Here is a 16,830-nt window from a genome sequence, read left to right on the forward strand (position 1 = left end):
AAATTTATAGATGCAAACACTTGTTATTAAACAGGAAAAAAATGAAGTCAACTTAAGAAGTTAGAAAGAGAACAACACGATGAAAACCAAAGGAATTAGGAGAAAAAGAATAATAAAACTAAGGTAATATACCAATAAATTAGAATAAAGAAACTAAATGGAACTAACAAATAAATATAAGAATTGATATTTGAAGGGAATATATTAACAATTGTTAAGTCTAATCACAAAGAAGAGGAACTAAATACCAAAGTTTTTTAATGAAAGCATTAAATAATACAGAAAAATATTAATACTTTGAAAATATAAAAAGATTAGAGGGGTGCCTGGATGGCTCGGTCAGTTGAGCGTCTGACTTTGGCTCAGGTCATGATCTCCCAGACCGTGGGTTTGAGCCTCGTGTCAGACTCTGTGCTGACAGCTCAGAGCCTGGAGCCTGTTTGAGATTCTGTGTCTCCCTCTCTCTCTCTCTGCCCTTTCCCTGCTCATGCTCTGTCTCTCAAAAATAAATGAACATTAAAAAATTTTTTTAATAAACAAATAAAGATAATGCAAAGAACTACCAAGAACCTGCCAAAAGCTCAGTAAAATTTTCTTAACTCCTAACAAAAGAATCGTGTCAACAAAACAAATATGGAGGACATGCCAATGTTCACGAACATCCCATTCTCCACTTCTGAGTGCCGGCTTCCTAACTACTATAAAGGTAGTCATGGCCATGTGACTAATGCTAGCCAATGAAATGTGAGCAGTAGTGACCCATGTCCATTTTCAGGCCAAAGCATTTTCTTGCCAACACTCAATTCTGCAATCCGCCTTTCCCCGGCGAAGGCAATTGTGAAAGCATTTTTTATATAAAGGTGTCCCAAGGTAAATTCAGAGTCACTCAGTTAACATGTGGAGCTGACTCTCCTGATGGATTGCCCAACCCTATAGGGGGCTTTGCCTGATGAAGCAATAAATGTTTACTGTGTAGAACTAAGATTTGTGGGTGGCTACTGAAAGGAGGTCTGTCCAAGGCAATGAAATGACTACTCAAAGGTGACCGACATTCCCACAATACAGTTAGGCTATAAAAACAGTTAGATAATATGGTGGGAAATTCTGTTACGTTATCATAAATATTAAAATAAATATATCATGACTATACCAAGAACATAAAACTTTATTTAAATATGAGTGTAATAAATGGGAAGTCATACAGGATTCCCGTCAGGGGACTGGAAGAGACAACAGTATAAGTTTTTCCACCTTCTCTCAACTTCATCTAATAATTTAAATGCAACTGAATAATTTTTAATTAAAATGCTAACGTAATATTTTTGTAAACTCAACAAAACCATTACGGAATACGTCTGAAAGAATAGACAGTTGAAAAGAACAGTTTTGGAAAGTAATGATGGGGATCTATGCTATCAGATACTTGGAGACAGTATTCGCCATGTATCCAAAAGAACATGTATGCAACATTCATTTGGAAAACAAAACAAAAGCAAAACAACAACAGCAGAAAAAAAAAACCTCTTATAACTTCATAATGAAAAAACAACCCAACTTGCAAACAGACAATGATTTGAACAAATACCTTACAAAAGCGCATGAGCAGTGAGCACGTGAAAAGATGTTTAACAGCAGCTGTCATCCAGGAAATGCAAATTAAAACCCCAATGAGATATCACTACTCGCATACTAGAAGAGTTAAAATTTTAAGCGACTGATAACAGGAAGTCTTTGCAAACATACGGACCGACAGAATACCGGTGTGTGAAAGACGAAAAGCACTTTGGGAAAGAAATGGCAGTTGCCTATGAAGTTGAAATGGATTCTTAGCATATGACCCTGTAATTCCAATGCTAGATGTTTACCCAGAAGAAATGAAAAGATATTGCCCACAAAGTCTCGTATAGCGATGTCCATGGCAACTCTATTTGTGACAGCTGAAAACAATGCAAATGTCCATCAGTAGGTACCTGGATAAGTAGATCGTACTCTCTCCATATCATGAAATATTGCTCAGCAGTAAGAAAGAATGAGGTACTGGGGCGCCTGGTGGGGGGGGGGACTCCATCAGTTGAGCGTCCAACTTCGGCTCAGGTCATGATCTCACCGTTCATGAGTTCGAGCCCCGTGTCCAGCTCTGTGCTGACAGCTCGGAGCCTGGAGCCTGCTTTGGATTCTGTGTCTCCCTCTCTCTCTCTGCCCCTCCCCCGCTCACGCGGTGTCTCTCAAAAATAAATAAACGTTAAAAAAATTTGTAACAAGTTATTACAGTTTTGTATGTAAAGTTATACCTATATAAAGTTGATTTTTAAAAAAATGAAAAAGACTACTAAGATAATGTCATCTTTCTTGACCCTAACATTCTATGGTGTATGTTTAATAACTTGTGATAAGGTAAGTTTTAAAAATATTACCTCTCCCTGAAGAATTCCCTGTAATGCCTCCAATTTTAGAAGAAGCAAAGTCTTAGGAACAGATCTCCAGTGGTGGAATTTGAGAAAATAGAATAGAAATACTATCTTTCCTGTCTCTCCTGTGTTTCGTTTACTCCAGGATTTCTTTCTTTTTTTAATGTTTATTTATTTTTGAGAGACAGAGAGAGACAGGACATGAGTGGGGGGAGGGGCAGAGAGAGAGGGAGACAGAGAATCCGAAGCAGGCTCCAGGCTCTGAGCTGTCAGCACAGAGCCTGACGCGAGGCTTGAACCCACAAACCACGAGATCACGACCTGAGCTGACGTTGGACGCTCAACCGACTGAGCCACCCAGGCGCCCCTAGGATTTCTATTTCGACTGAACTTCCTACTGATGAATGGAAGGGATAAGCAAATCATGCTTCCTCGGTAGTATTAACAGAGAAATCAGTTGTACTTCCTGTGTTCAATGTAGCTGTTTTTAGACTTCAACTGATACTGAAAAACTTCTCATTGAAACAGAAGGCAGTGCGTATGACAATGAAAGATCAATCAGAATCAGGTACCAAAAAGAAGAAACGGGAAGGGAGGAAGGAGGGAAGGGAAGGAGGGAGGAAGAAGTGAGGGAGGAGGGGAGGGGAGGGAAGGAGGGGAGGGGGGGAAGGGAAGAAGGACTAGGACAGCATTTGATAAGTCAGAAACAGATAAGGCAGATGGAACAGGACAGGCTTTGTCTAGAACATTTCTGTTTGGCTAGCTTAAGGCTATGCTTTGCTATCATTGTTTATCTGGGAACTTTTATGATGTATGATGACATCAGTCAGAGGCCACTGAGAGAAACCAATTCTTCTTTGAAAATGCAAACTAGCCAACTATTATCTTTAAAAGTTAATTTAAAAAAATAGTATTAGAATAAGCAGGAAGCCCAAAATCTAAAGCCAGATCATTTTGAGGTTCTCTTAACCCTTTCTTCTATCTTTGTTCTATCTTCTCTCTTCTTCTATCTTTGTTCTGTCTTCACCAAATTTGATAGGGCGCCATTTATAGGAACGTCTTTTTTAATTAAAAAAAAAATCAAATAGTTTACATATCGTTTATGAGCTATAGTCAAAGGCAAAGTCATGCAAAGGTCACTCCTTACTTGCTCTTTGTGGAAACTAGAAACGAATGAGCACTGTTCTCCCAAACTCGGATGGCTTTTCTACTAACATCACTAAAAAGTCCACAGAGGCCATAAGGAACAAGTTAAGAGCGGGAACAATTGGTCCTCTCTCTCTCACCCACACACTCTGAAAAATAAATAAACATTAAAAAAGGGGGGGAGGGGTCGCCTGGGTGGCTCAGTCGGTTGAGCGTCCCACTTCGGCTCAGGTCATGATCTCACAGCTCGTGGGTTCGAGCCCCGCGTCGGGCTCCGGGCGTACCGCTCGGAGCCGGGAGCTTGTTTCAGATTTGTGGCCCCCTCCCTCTCTGCCCCTCACCTGCACGCGCGCTCTCTCTCTGAAAAATAAATCAACATTAAAAAAAAAAAAAACAACAACAACAGTGGGAGCAATTGGGGTGAATGCGCTTGATGGAGAGGTCAGAATCCAGTTTCCTGTGATAGGCGAGTACGATTTCTAATGGCAGGGCTGGGTCCCTGTGTCCATCATCCCTCGGCTCAGGCTGAGGCCTGCAGCATCATAAAGCAACCCTGTGGATGTGTCTTGAGGCAATTAAGAGATCAAACACCCGTGGAGAAGTGCGGGGCTCTGGCTGGTCTGCAGTTGAAACCTAGGCCATAAAGTTCTGGAAATGGGGGGGGGGGGGGGGGGTTTGGCTATCAAGCCAATGATTGCCACATGCCAAAACATAAACCAGATTGCATAATGAGTAGGTTTTTCATAATTTCCTCAAATTAGGTTTTTATTAATGCCTGTCAACAGCAAATCACGGGCCTACATTGCATCAGAAGCTGTTGAGGACCATGCCAGCCCTTGATATCCCAGCTCCTCTGAAAGCCTCTGGGAAGCCAAGGACCCCTCGGCTCTGTTTGAAGGCCACCTCGAAGGGTCTTCCTAAAGAAAACAGAGTTGAGTTCGGTTTCAACGCAAATGGTGGAGAATTGTTGCTGCATGCAGTTTGAAAGAAATGAAATGGCTCTCCATCCCCAGATGAATGCCCTCACTTCTCTCCATTGTTTGCAGACAACTTGATTTAGTGCAGGGCCTCTGGCATCTTTCTGGAATATTTCGAGGGTTCTGGTCTATTTAAGTTCCACCCTCCTTTACCTTCTCACACGTAATCAGGGAAGACTGGTTGCTTCCAAAGGGGGATACTGATGATGTGGTTGATTTCAGAGGCAATCTCACGCTGAGCTTCTCGAAAAAGGAGCTAGGGAGCAGCCTTTTTTTTTTTTTCCTTAATGTTTATATTTGAAAGAGAGAGAGAGACAGATAGACAGAGCATGAGCGGGGTAGGGGCAAGAGAGAGGGAGACACAGAATCCGAAGCAGACTCCAGGCTCCGAGCGGTCTGCCCAGAGCGCAACGCGGGGCTCGAACCCACGAACCGCGAGATCAGGACCTGAGCCGAAGTCGGCTGCTTAACGGACTGAGCCGCCCAGGCGCCCCCAGAGTAACCATTTTTAAGCAAGGTTTTGGACAGTAAGTGAACTTCGCTGATTACTTTCGCTTTCATGGAAAACACAGTAAAATCGAGACAAAGAGACTATTTTCCCCAAAACGAAAACACTCTTTTTATTAATCCCATAAACGTGAAGTCCCTAATAACTGGGAACCTTTTCATTAGCGAGAATAGTTCCATGCCAAGGATTCAACTTAGCAAAACCTAGACACCTGGGGGGACGCTGGCGGCTATGAGGAGGCCCAGCCTCTAAGGGAAGGAGCCTTTCTTACGGGGACGAGGTCAGAAGGCGAGATAAATGGGAGAAGTGGCCTGGATCTCAGAGCGAGGGAGGCGGATTTAACGTCACGTGCCACCAGAGTCGATGCCCAAATATCTCCTACCATGGTGGCGACAGAAGTGTTAGCCAATTATTTGGAAGAATAATGTCTTCTTCAGCGTCGTATATGTATTATATGTAACTTATTATTGAGTTATTATAACACGGTATGGAAAATTGAGGGGGAGGCTTACCCACCAGACCTTTATTTCTGACAGTTCTGGCCGCTGTGAAGGCCAAGATCAGGGTGTCGGCCCATTTGGCTCCTGGTGACAGCTCCGTTGCTGGCTTACCGATGGCCTCTTTCTCATGGCACAGAGAGGGAGAGTGGCCTCTGGTGTCTCGTCCTCTTCTTATGAGGGTACTAATCCTATCATGAGGGCTCTACCCTCATGGTTTCATCTAAACCTAATCACCTCCCAGAGGCCTCCCCTCCTAATGCCGCCACACTGGGGATTAGGACTCCATCGTGGGAATTCTGGAGGGACTCCAACAGTGAGTCCGTAACAAATGACTTCAATGGTGGAGAAGATGGAACGAGGAAAAGGTAGCTGGGAAATAAATGTGATAACGCAGAGAAGTGGGAAAAAAACCCTGAATTAGAGTGGTGGTGTGGAAATGGTGGGGGGGGGGGGCAGATAAACCTATGTGACATTTTACAACAATTAAAGGGTGGCGTGACTAAATGACAAATAACGGGGGCACCTGGGTGGCTCAGGGGACTAAGCATCCGAGTCTTGATTTCAGCTCGGGTCAGGATCTCACAGTTGATGAGATCGATCCCTGCATCAGGCTCTGCACTGAGAGCACAGAATCATGTTTGAGATTCTCTCTCTCCCCCTCTCCCTCTGCCCCTCCCCCGCTTGCTTTTTCAAAATAAACAAACAAACAAGCATTTAAGTGACAATAACTGAGACGCTGAACCTAAGAACAGAGGCACTGATAAAATTTTCTTGCTGGTTTTGTTTTTCTTTCCAGAGGAATGGAAAAAGGTAGAGAGTTTTGGCTGGTTGAAGGTACCCGGATGGAATACTTTAAGCCAAGGACATAGGTGAGAGGGCCAACTCCGTAACGTCCACGTGAGGATGAGCATTCATTCTGGGATCTTTCCCACTGCAAGGAAGTTCTCCCCTGCAGATACGTTTGGGATATACGTGCCACCGGCCACAGTTAATTGAGTCGCCTGAGGGCTCACATTTGAGATCCAGCAATGTAATTTAATCTCTGTGGGTACCTTGAACTGAGAGTGGGATAAACCCTGAGGTCTTAAAAGACACAGAGAAACAAAGAAAGCTGGTCCCGAGGGAGAAGGGTACCCAGAGAGGTGAAAATGAGGCCGTCCTCAGGGTGCGCAATTACATGAGCCACAGAGAGAGAGACGCTGAGGGAGAGGCCATCTTGGATCCTATCTTCTTCTTCAGCCTCTTCCCAAGATCGGCCATCCTTCTTCAACTTCTCCTCTTCTCTTCTTCTCTGTGTTTTCTGAGGTAGCTTCAGCTCATTTGTATTCCTGGGAAGAAGAGAACCTTGACTGAAACAAGGCTGGAGACGGGCCATGGTTTGAGATGTCACCAGCGTATGGTTAGTAGGTAAGGAAGTGAGTTCTAGAAAGAGAACACAAGGGCACGCATGAAAACAAACAAGTATTGAAGGGCAGCAAAGTCTGTACGAAAAAAAAAAAAATGAGGTAAACCAAGAAGCAAGAGACCCGGCAGAAGTTGTGTTTTAGGAAGCCAAGAAAGCAGTAGTTGTAATAAAAAGGCTAAGGTGAATTCCAACGGGGAAAGTTTGTAATTATAGTAAACGTGACTGTTATCAAATATCCTTTTTTCTTGTTGGTGCTGAGAGAATACATATATAGCACTTGGAAGGGTGGATTTATTCCCCAAGTAGTGCCAAATTCCAAATGCTGACGTAAGTCCTCACCTCTCCATCAAAACAGAATCCCCAAAAGGCTTTGTTGGCTCACCAGCCAGTTTCCATTTCTTTCTCAGTCAGTGTGTATGTCCCATCATTATCCAGGGAATCATTTCCAGGAGGATCATTTCCTTATTTCCCCATATCGCCCATTGCTGATCACAGTGACAACTTTATTAGCAACTCCCCAGGTAGGCAAAGGTAGGAACCAGAAATCCGTCGGACTCTTCAAAACTGTCAGCGGAAAAGTACGGGGAAGTGATTGGCTCACAAAGTTCATTTCTTCAACTGCCAATTATTCACGTGAGCACATTGTTACCTCACCGGAAAGCGGGGTGGGGGTGGGGGTGGGGTTGCGGAATGTAGAACTCTCTGAAGGCAGGATTGGGCCATCTTGGTAGATCCAACAGCCTGTTGATCATTTGAGCGCTCAATAAGTCGTGGCCACATTGAAAGGGAAGTGCATTCCTCACTGCACAAAATTGCCACCATTCTCCGCATTCCCGCGGAATTTCAACCATTTTAAATGGCTAACGTTTCCAAAGGTGGCCCACCCAAGGCAAGAGTTCAAGTGCTGTTAGCACGTATCGTCAGCACGTATCGTCCAAACTAATTCCTCCCAGTTTTTAAACTCTGTTGCAGGACACCTTGCACGTTTTGCAATGTTAAGCAAGTATTCATAACAATCGTTAGCTTTGTGCCCCCGACTCTAGCTCCTTTAACTGATGAAACTAATCCAATTTGCTAACAAGTAAGTAAACCCGGGGAGAAGAAAGGGGAGAGATAGCTAGTAAGTTTTTAAGTGCCTGGAAGAAACTAGAAGTCTCTTCTTCAATAGGGCTTCTTTTTAAATGAACAAAAGCACGTGTGGCATTTGGATGTAATAACAAATTAGAAGCGAAATGTAGGCAATTCAGAATGTTTGGGGGGAATACGTGAGTTTACAGAGTCCAGACCCTTTTTTTTTTTTTTTTTTTACTCTCTACATTAGAAAGGAAAAAGTCGAAAAGCTTTTCAAAGGGCTAAATTAATCAGCCCAGCTTCGTGTAGTGGCGGGGAAATAAGTTTCCAGGAATCCTCAAAACTTTCAAAACTCCCTCGCATTTTTTTTTTCCCGAAGGGAAGTTTCAAAGGGAGGTCTTGATCTTGACTTCATCGTTCTTCTACAGTAAGTCACTTCTCAGCCTCCAGGCCAGGACGGACGGGGCCACAAGAAATTTCAGTAGGTCACTAAAACAGTGATTTTACTCACCGGCGTGGAGTGGACTCGGGGTGATGTTTTAGTAATAATAAGTGCCAAGCTTTTGAGTGATCACGGGCGCACACACACACACACACACACGGACAGAAGCAAATTTCTTCCTAGATCACTAACATTCTGTCCCATGCATGGGGACAAGCGTTCGTGTCTAGGAGAGATGCGTTAAGGCACCACAGCCAGCTGCCAGAAACTACCTCTCCTAAGAACCCCTTGGAAAACATAACTCACTTGTGTGCTACCGCCAAAAACAAAGTGTCATCGCTTTTTTCTCCGGGCAAAGCCTGTGCGGTAACTTGACCCCACGGAGCACGATGCACAGCACAGAATAGCGTGAAAGGAAGGGCAGCTGGGCCTTAAAATAATCGTTACTGTTAACTACAAATAATCATCTATTAGGTGGGGGTTTTTTATTCGCCGGGCCTTTAGTCTGAAATAATATATGGGGTTTGCTTTGACACAGGACAATACGGACGACATCTCATCACCACAAAACTTGGATCAGAAGAAGTCTAGCCCTTCCTTGCGTCTGGTACAAAGCTAGAAATGGTGCCTCTTGTATCTCTAAGGCTCATTTCAGCCTCAAAAGGGGTGGCACTGCAATGCCATAACTGGTGACAGGAAACTGAAGTTGAGACAAAGTAATGTTACTCAACCAGCAGACAGCCGAATTGAGTTTGGGGCTTTGGTGTCAGAAAAGCCACCTTCCAGACGAGCCCCGGGCTGTACTCTTCCGTAACAGATCCATCTCAAAGCATCTTAGAATTCTACAGGTAACAGAGATTTTAGGGATCATCTCATCTTCCTGTTTGAGGAGTCAACCCCCCCCTTTAAACTCTCCTGTCCTGAACCAAGTCATGATCCTTCATTCCCTACAAATCTTGTCTTTGACCAGTGTTCCCAGTCAATCTACCACTGATCTCACCATCCAGTGGATCATTCCATCCGAAAGCCCATTCTTGAGGACATGTTCTCATTAGATTTTCAACCTAACTCATTACCAAGTGCTGCCCACAGCCTGTCTTAAATATCTCTTCATTCTGTCCATCTAGCGTGAGCCCCTCAAGTCTTGACTAGTCAACTGTAATAAGACCTACTTGCTTGACCTGTTTCCGCTCTTGGTCTCCTCCAAGTTTCCCCCAATTTTTTTCCAATTTGGATCTGACCATACCTTGTCCTCTTGCCACACACCTGCCTCTGCAACCACTGTGTCTACTATGCTGCCCTTGCCCCCTTGCTGTCCATCCTCCAACCCTGCACACCTGCCTCACTTTTCCCCTGCACATTCTGTTCGCTCTATCTGTGCAATACTTCATCACATCTCACCTCAAGGCCGGCTCCCTCCCTGAAGGCTCAGATTCCCCCCTACGCACTCGGATGGCCACTTCTTTCTCGCTGTTGCAATTCTGCTGCATCCGTATTGGCATTTGATTAATGTCCTTCTCTCCCAGTTGACTCCAAGCCCTGTGAAGGGCATGTGCCACCTCCCTGAGCTCACTTTTGAGCCCTCAGAATCTAGCAGGGTTCGTGCTATATGGTAGATGTTCAGTAAATATTAATTGAATAAATCCTCCCTCTCCATTTTATAGATCATAAAATTGGGTTCCTTTGAGGGTAAGCAAATCTCTCAAGGTGCACAGCTGGTTAGGGGCAGAATTGGACTTTAAACCCACACGCCCTCACTCCAGAGTCACTGCTCCTTCCCCTGTGGGCCCCTCCCAGCAACCCGCACCCACTTCCGATCTGCCCCGATTCTTCTGGTGCCTTGTCACCCCCTTGACACACACATACACCAGCTGTATGTAGAAGGCACAGTTCTTTGCAGAGCCAAGATGGCAGGGACTGAAGGACTCCATCCTCAAAGTCACGAGCACAGTAAACAACGCCAGCTTCAAAACTGAATCCTCAATAAGCCCCTCGATCCAGGCGTTCCTTCATCGTGGCAGGAGGACGGTTTTCTCAACTGTCACCATCCCATCAATTATTGGCTTCAGTAGGGAGGGAGACGGCCCTTCTAACACACAATGGAAATTGAAGTTAATCTAATTCATTTGAAGGAGCACTTCAGTGCCATGGTGGTAGGCACAGAGATGAAAGACGGAAAGACCGTTGGAAATTGATGGTTATGTTCGGTGTAGTTTTAGATTGGAGGTAATTTCCAGAGATTTGTTTTATCATTAAAATTCCATACGCTGATGAGACCCAACTGCTTAACTCTTTAAATACCCCCAGACAGACAGACACACACACACACACACACACACACACACGCACTCACGCACAACTTCAGGTAAAAGGCTCCAAAGGTTAGAGACAAATCAGTTCTGACTTCTGTATTTCTTCTTTGGTTTGGGTGGCTGTGTAAGGTGTCTTTTTTTTTTCTCTCTCTCTCTAGTGTAAAATACATAAATAGGGTGCCCAAGATTAATTCGTGTCGTGGCTTGTGATGAATACTTGGCATGAGACCAATACTATTTCTGTCAAAAGCCTAACCTTCTGGGGCTCCTGGGTGGCTCAGCCGGTTGACACTTGATTCTGGCTCAGGTCATGATCTCACAGTTGGTGGAACCAAGCCCCACATCAGGCTCTGTGCTGACAACATGGAGCCTGCTTGGGATTCTCTCTCTCCCTCTCTCTCTGCCCTTCCCCTGGGCATGCTCGCTCTCTCTCTCTCTCTCAAAATAAATAAATAAACATTTAAAAAAGTGTAAGCTTCTCAATCAATTATCCAGTGCTCCCACACCTAGATCTGCCTGTCAATGTATTAAAAAATCATGGGAGGGGCGCCTGGGTGGCGCAGTCGGTTAAGCGTCCGACTTCAGCCAGGTCACGATCTCGCGGTCCGTGAGTTCGAGCCCCGCATCAGGCTCTGGGCTGATGGCTCGGAGCCTGGAGCCTGTTTCCGATTCTGTGTCTCCCTCTCTCTCTGCCCCTCCCCCGTTCATGCTCTGTCTCTCTCTGTCCCAAAAATAAATAAACGTTGAAAAAAAAAATTAAAAAAAAAAAATCATGGGCACTTGGCCTCCGTTTCTCATTAATAATATGACACTTGCCCATATTTCAGAAGGAAACTGATGGGGCATTATTGAGAAATAGTGACCGCATTCCAAACAACTGAAGTGCAGCTCAAGAGAGAATATGTCAGCAGCTGCTTAATAATGCTTTGTATAATAAAATATTCATATCATCATATATTTCCCATCATAGAGGATGGATCTTAATGCCATTTTAATATTTTTTTCTGACTAAAATAAAATTTTAATTAAGGCTAAAGATATATTGCCTAAGGAAAGCTAAACTGTTTAAAATTATTAACTGCTTGAATACTTGTTGCTATCCTACAAACTGCCATAAAAGAAAAGAAATTAAGTACTCGAGAGATTAACGCAATTTTGAAAGCTGTACCACCGCCCCCCCTCTTCCCCTTTTAGATACGCCTAGCTGAGCCATAACTATTTTTCTCCACTCAGCCAGACTCCAGCTTTGTGGCTTTTTTTTTTTTTAATAACCTGGCTTTTCAAGGCCCTGCTCCTGAGAGCCTTTTCATTTCTGCCGCACTACCTACAAGCAAATTTCTTCCAGTTGCCCCACACAGTCCAATGGCCTCCCTTTCTTCGTTGCTGAAGCATTTCATTGCCGTTTCATTGACGGGGTGGTGTTCTGTTACCGTGCAATCAATAGTTCAGCGCTTCCCAGCACACCGATTAGCTTGTCACTCAGGACCTGGGGGAGGTCGTGTAAATCCCAGAATACCAGGGGCCAGGAGTTTGGAAACGGAAGAATGCAAGCAGCGCTCCCCCCCCCCCTCCCCGCCCCCCGTGGTTGTTCCCCACCTGTTGCTCTCCAGCATGTGCAAAGTGAATTAACTTTGTGTGTGTGTGTGTGTGTGTGTGTGTGTGTGTGTGTGTTGCAATATGTCTTAAAGGTCAACGGCGATGGAAGGCTTAAGCTTTGGGAATATTTTCCCTCATTACAAAAAAATTCACTGCTCCCGATCAGTTACTGGGGCCGTGACCAAAAGGGAATTTATTTTCCGATAAGCTAAATTTGACCAACAGGGTGGCGGGTGGGAGGAGGGGGCGGGGGAGCGGGGGAGGGAGGGGGAGGAGTCAGAAAGAGCATCTAGGGAGGGAAAAGTTGGCAATGCAAGAGACTGAAAAGATAAGCAGGAAAGGATGATGCATGATTTCTTGGCCCGCAGACCAAAAAACAGGGCAAGTATTCGAACTAATAGGGGATTAGATAATTACCGTCTGTGAGGACATGATTACGAAGGGATGTTACTTTAATATATATATGTGTGTTTAAAAAGGCTTCAAATTCCATCGTGGAAAGCTGTGCAATCAAGTACTTAAAGTGTCAATGATGCCTTCCAGTCAACCTCAGGAAATCTTTGTACAGATATTTATTATCCAAAGCCACGTCACCTCAGACCACAAAAGGAAATTCTGCGCTTAGTACCTACAGGCACTACGGTCTGAGAAGGGTTTCCTTTCAGCACTCGGAGTTTTCTTGCAAAACCTCCATAAACTCACCACAAACCACAATGTAAACCAGTGCACTTCAGCTATAACTCGTTAACCTAATTCTCCCAAATTAATTCACCCATTTTAAAAGGGATTTCTGACTAATGATGCAAACAGGAGCACTCCAGAGCCACGAGAACACCCATTGGAATTCAAAGGCTGGCAGGGAAAATATTAATCTTGGGGGCGGGAGCGGGGGGAACGCATAAGGAAAACACTGAATCCTACAGGGCCAAATGTAATATTTTTAAAAGTTTAACTTAATGCCATCTAAGAAATAAATATGTCCATTTCAGGACAGAGAATGTATGTGGCCTCCCAAGTCCATTTCCCTCAAGGGATAAAAGAATGTGTATTCTGTTTTCAGTGGCAGGGTCCCTTATCTTTCTGCTATTCCATATGTAAGGTTGCTAGACAAATGTTACAAAGGGTTGAATTCTAATTGGGTTTTTATTTTTTACTTAGTTTTTAATGTTTTATTTATTTTTGAGAGAGAGACAGAGAGATAGGGGCACCTGGGTGGCTCCGTTGGTTAGGCAACCAACTTCGGCTCAGGTCACGATCTCGCAGTCCCCGCATCGGGCTCCGTGCTGACAGCTTTGAGCCTGGAGCCTGCTTCGGATTCTGTGTCTCCCCCTCCCCTGCTCACGCTCTGTGTCTCTCTGTCTCTCGATAATAAATAAACGTTTTAAAAAATCAAAAGAAAAAAGAGAGAGAGAGACAGAGACAGAGAGAGAGACAGAGAGAGACATAGTACGAGTGGGGGAGGGGCAGAAAGAGAGGGAGACAGAATCCACAAAACAAGCTCCAGGCTCTGAACTGCCAACACAGAGCCCGATGTGGGGCTCGAACTCACAAACCACGAGATCCTGACCTGAGCCGAAGTCAGAGGCTACACTGACCCAGCCACCCAGCCACCCCATCTAAGTGACTTTTTCAAAATGTGAGTATTTTATTTGTTCCCTCCCTCCTTCGTTTTGCTCATGTACTTAATTGCACGGGCATTTACGGCACCCACGCCACTGTAACTGGCAATGAGGGATGCCGGGATATGGATATGACCCGAAGAAATTAACCTGCTCTCTGGACTCCAATCTTCTCAACTCTGCAACATACCGAGTCCTGCGGGGTTCGGAAACAGAAACTCATTCCCCGTAGGTGGTAAACACAGCAATTCCACTAGGCTGACTCAGCGTTGGATTCTTTTCCAAACTCTCTTGCTTCCTCTTTCTCTACAAGCAGTACATCCTAACTTTGCGCATGTTCTCGGAAGATTTGGTGACCCAAAATCAAACAGGGCTTTCACACCTTGAGAAAATGACATCCCCGCTGGGGTAATGGGCATTGTTTCTCCTACAAGCGTTCAATTGTTGCTAACAGGTGCTTTTTCTCAAAACACGCTGCTACCTTTAGCAGGTGAATTCAGGAGCTGCTACAGGAACGACTTAAAACTTGTGTCACTACGAAAAAAAAAAAAGGGGAGAGAGAGACAGACACAAAGAAGAGTGATCTGGTGTTGCCTTGCGATTCTCTGAGAATTTTCCCCAGCGCTTGCCAGATCCACCCACATCACTCTGGTCCCAAAGTAGATAAGTGATGTACATTGGGTAGACAGATATTTGCATAGACTTGAGAGCGTAACGCTATGTTTACAAGAAACGGGGAACGATACTGGAAATTTCTTTATCAACCTTCTGTTTAAATTTCTATCTGTAATCAAAACTATCTTAGCTGTGGGGTTCCCGGGTGGCTCAGTTGGTTTCAGCACAGAGCCCGATGCGGGGCTTGAACTCACTAACTGTGAGGTCATGACCTGAGCCAAAGTTGGACATTTTAACCGACTGAGCCATCCAGGTGCCCCTGATTTATCAAATTTTTAATTATTTTGTTTAGTTCAAAAATATTGTATTAGTTTGTGTAGTTCAAAGAACATTATATTTCTGTTACCTTTCACCGTATGTTAACACTGCATAAATTTCAGAATCATCTCCATTGTTTCTCTAAACTTGGGCCCAATTGGCCATCTTAAATAGCAGTGGCTACCAATAAATGCTGCTGGAACACACACAATTCTCCGATATCTGCTCATTTCCGTGAGTGTACCATTGCCTAAGGAATTCAAGAAATGAGGTGACTCAACTCCATTGTTCTTTCTGGATAGGATTAAAATCTAGGTTTTTTAACTACCATGGGAAACCTGACACCCCAGGGACATCCAGAGCTCCAGTACCCTGCCCAAATCTTATCACGGTGGCTGATTATATTTTGGATTTTACTCGATTGAAGGTTCAAGAAGAGTTCACAGGAATTATAGCTACCATACACCTAGATAACATAACAATGGTAGTAAATAGGCAGAGGAACAAAGAGAGAAGTCAAAAGGAAGCCAGTAAGGCAGATGCATTCTGGCACCGAGTGGGGGAGGGTTCAGCTCGGAGTTGGGGCTCAGGTGACTGCCACTGTTGTCTCAACTGCCACCCACAAAGGTCTGAGGGTGACACTGTTTGTAGTTATTCAACAAGTTGTAGCAGACACCGGAGATGAAATTTTATTTGGCCACCCCAGAGCCATAATGGAGAGAAAGTGAACGGTAAATGTCTTTATTTTTATAGAAACCGTTATATAAAAACATGCTAAGTTGACCTGTTGAGCTATAAATTCTGTTTATCTAATTATCTGAATGACTTAAGGCTGAATTTATCTGAATTTCAAATTATGATTGGCTTTACATTAAGCACTGCAAATGTGAATTCCGCATCCCATGCAACAGATTCTTCTTTTCATTAACCAATTTTCAGGACCTTTGCCTGATATTATAGTTTTTCAAGAACCGGCTATAAATGTACGCAAAATCCCAATTCTACAAGTTCTGTTCATTCGGGTCAAGGCTCTTCATTCTTGGGAAAATCGTTTCCAAATCCTTCCCGCCGACGACACACGCCCAATCTCTACCTCCGCGTGTGCGAGCAGAACTTGCTTCTTATTTTCATTATTTTGCTTCATCATCTACCCTCTGGTAGGAAGAAGAGGAGGCAAGGATGGCTGGAAAGGAGAATGGGAAGGATGGGAAGGGGAATGAAGTTGCTCCAAACAGTAAAGGGTGCCATATTGTCAGTGTTCATTGGTCCCCGGCACCTGCAGCCACATTGTCCGTGTTTGTTGGTCGGGGCGCTCTCAGAGCTTTCTGCTTAAACATCAGACCTTCCAGGTAGCGGCCTAAATTAGCAATCCACTCTAATGTCAGCAGTTGTGATGAGGAAGGAGCAAAAACGTTGGGGTCAGGTGGACCTGGTGTTAAATTCTACCCTTGCTGCTTAGGAACCTGTCTTGAGACGTTCGTTGGGTCTGTTACTTAACCTTTCTGAACCTTAGTTTAGCCTCAGTTGTAAAAACGAGATGACAGGGTGGTCATTCCTTATCGGCAGTGTCACTTGCCCACGGTCACCAGCCATCCAGAAGCAGATGATCCTCCCTCTGACGTATGATCAGAAGGTCAGGAGGAGCCTAACGCTATGTCATAATGCCTCTGTCATTCCTTCCCACAGTGTGTCAGCATATGGGAATTTTATCATCTCACATCATCACAAGAAGAATGAATACAGTACAATAGGATATTTTGAGAGAGAGAGAGAGGGAGAGAGAGACCACATCACGTAACTCTTACTGCAGTATTTTCCTAATGGATCTATTTTACTATTAGTTGTTGTTAATCTCTTGTTTTAATTATTTTTTAATGTTTATTTATTCTTGAGAGAGAGAAAGAGAGACAGAG

The 16,830-nt window shown here is 44.2% G+C and overlaps 1 long non-coding RNA gene across 1 annotated transcript; it reads right to left on the reverse strand.

Annotated features, from left to right (window-relative positions):
* Nucleotides 1-6,305: 6,305 nt before the first annotated feature.
* LOC131518122 (uncharacterized) lies at nt 6,306-7,547 on the reverse strand. The gene is made up of 2 exons (XR_009264928.1): nt 7,284-7,547; nt 6,306-6,961 (listed from the first exon to the last, which is right to left on the reverse strand). It is a non-coding gene; the product is annotated as an uncharacterized LOC131518122 (long non-coding RNA).
* Nucleotides 7,548-16,830: the final 9,283 nt, after the last annotated feature.

The sequence above is a fragment of the Neofelis nebulosa genome, chromosome 7, assembly GCF_028018385.1.
Source record: "Neofelis nebulosa isolate mNeoNeb1 chromosome 7, mNeoNeb1.pri, whole genome shotgun sequence".
NCBI classification, from domain to species: domain Eukaryota; kingdom Metazoa; phylum Chordata; class Mammalia; order Carnivora; family Felidae; genus Neofelis; species Neofelis nebulosa.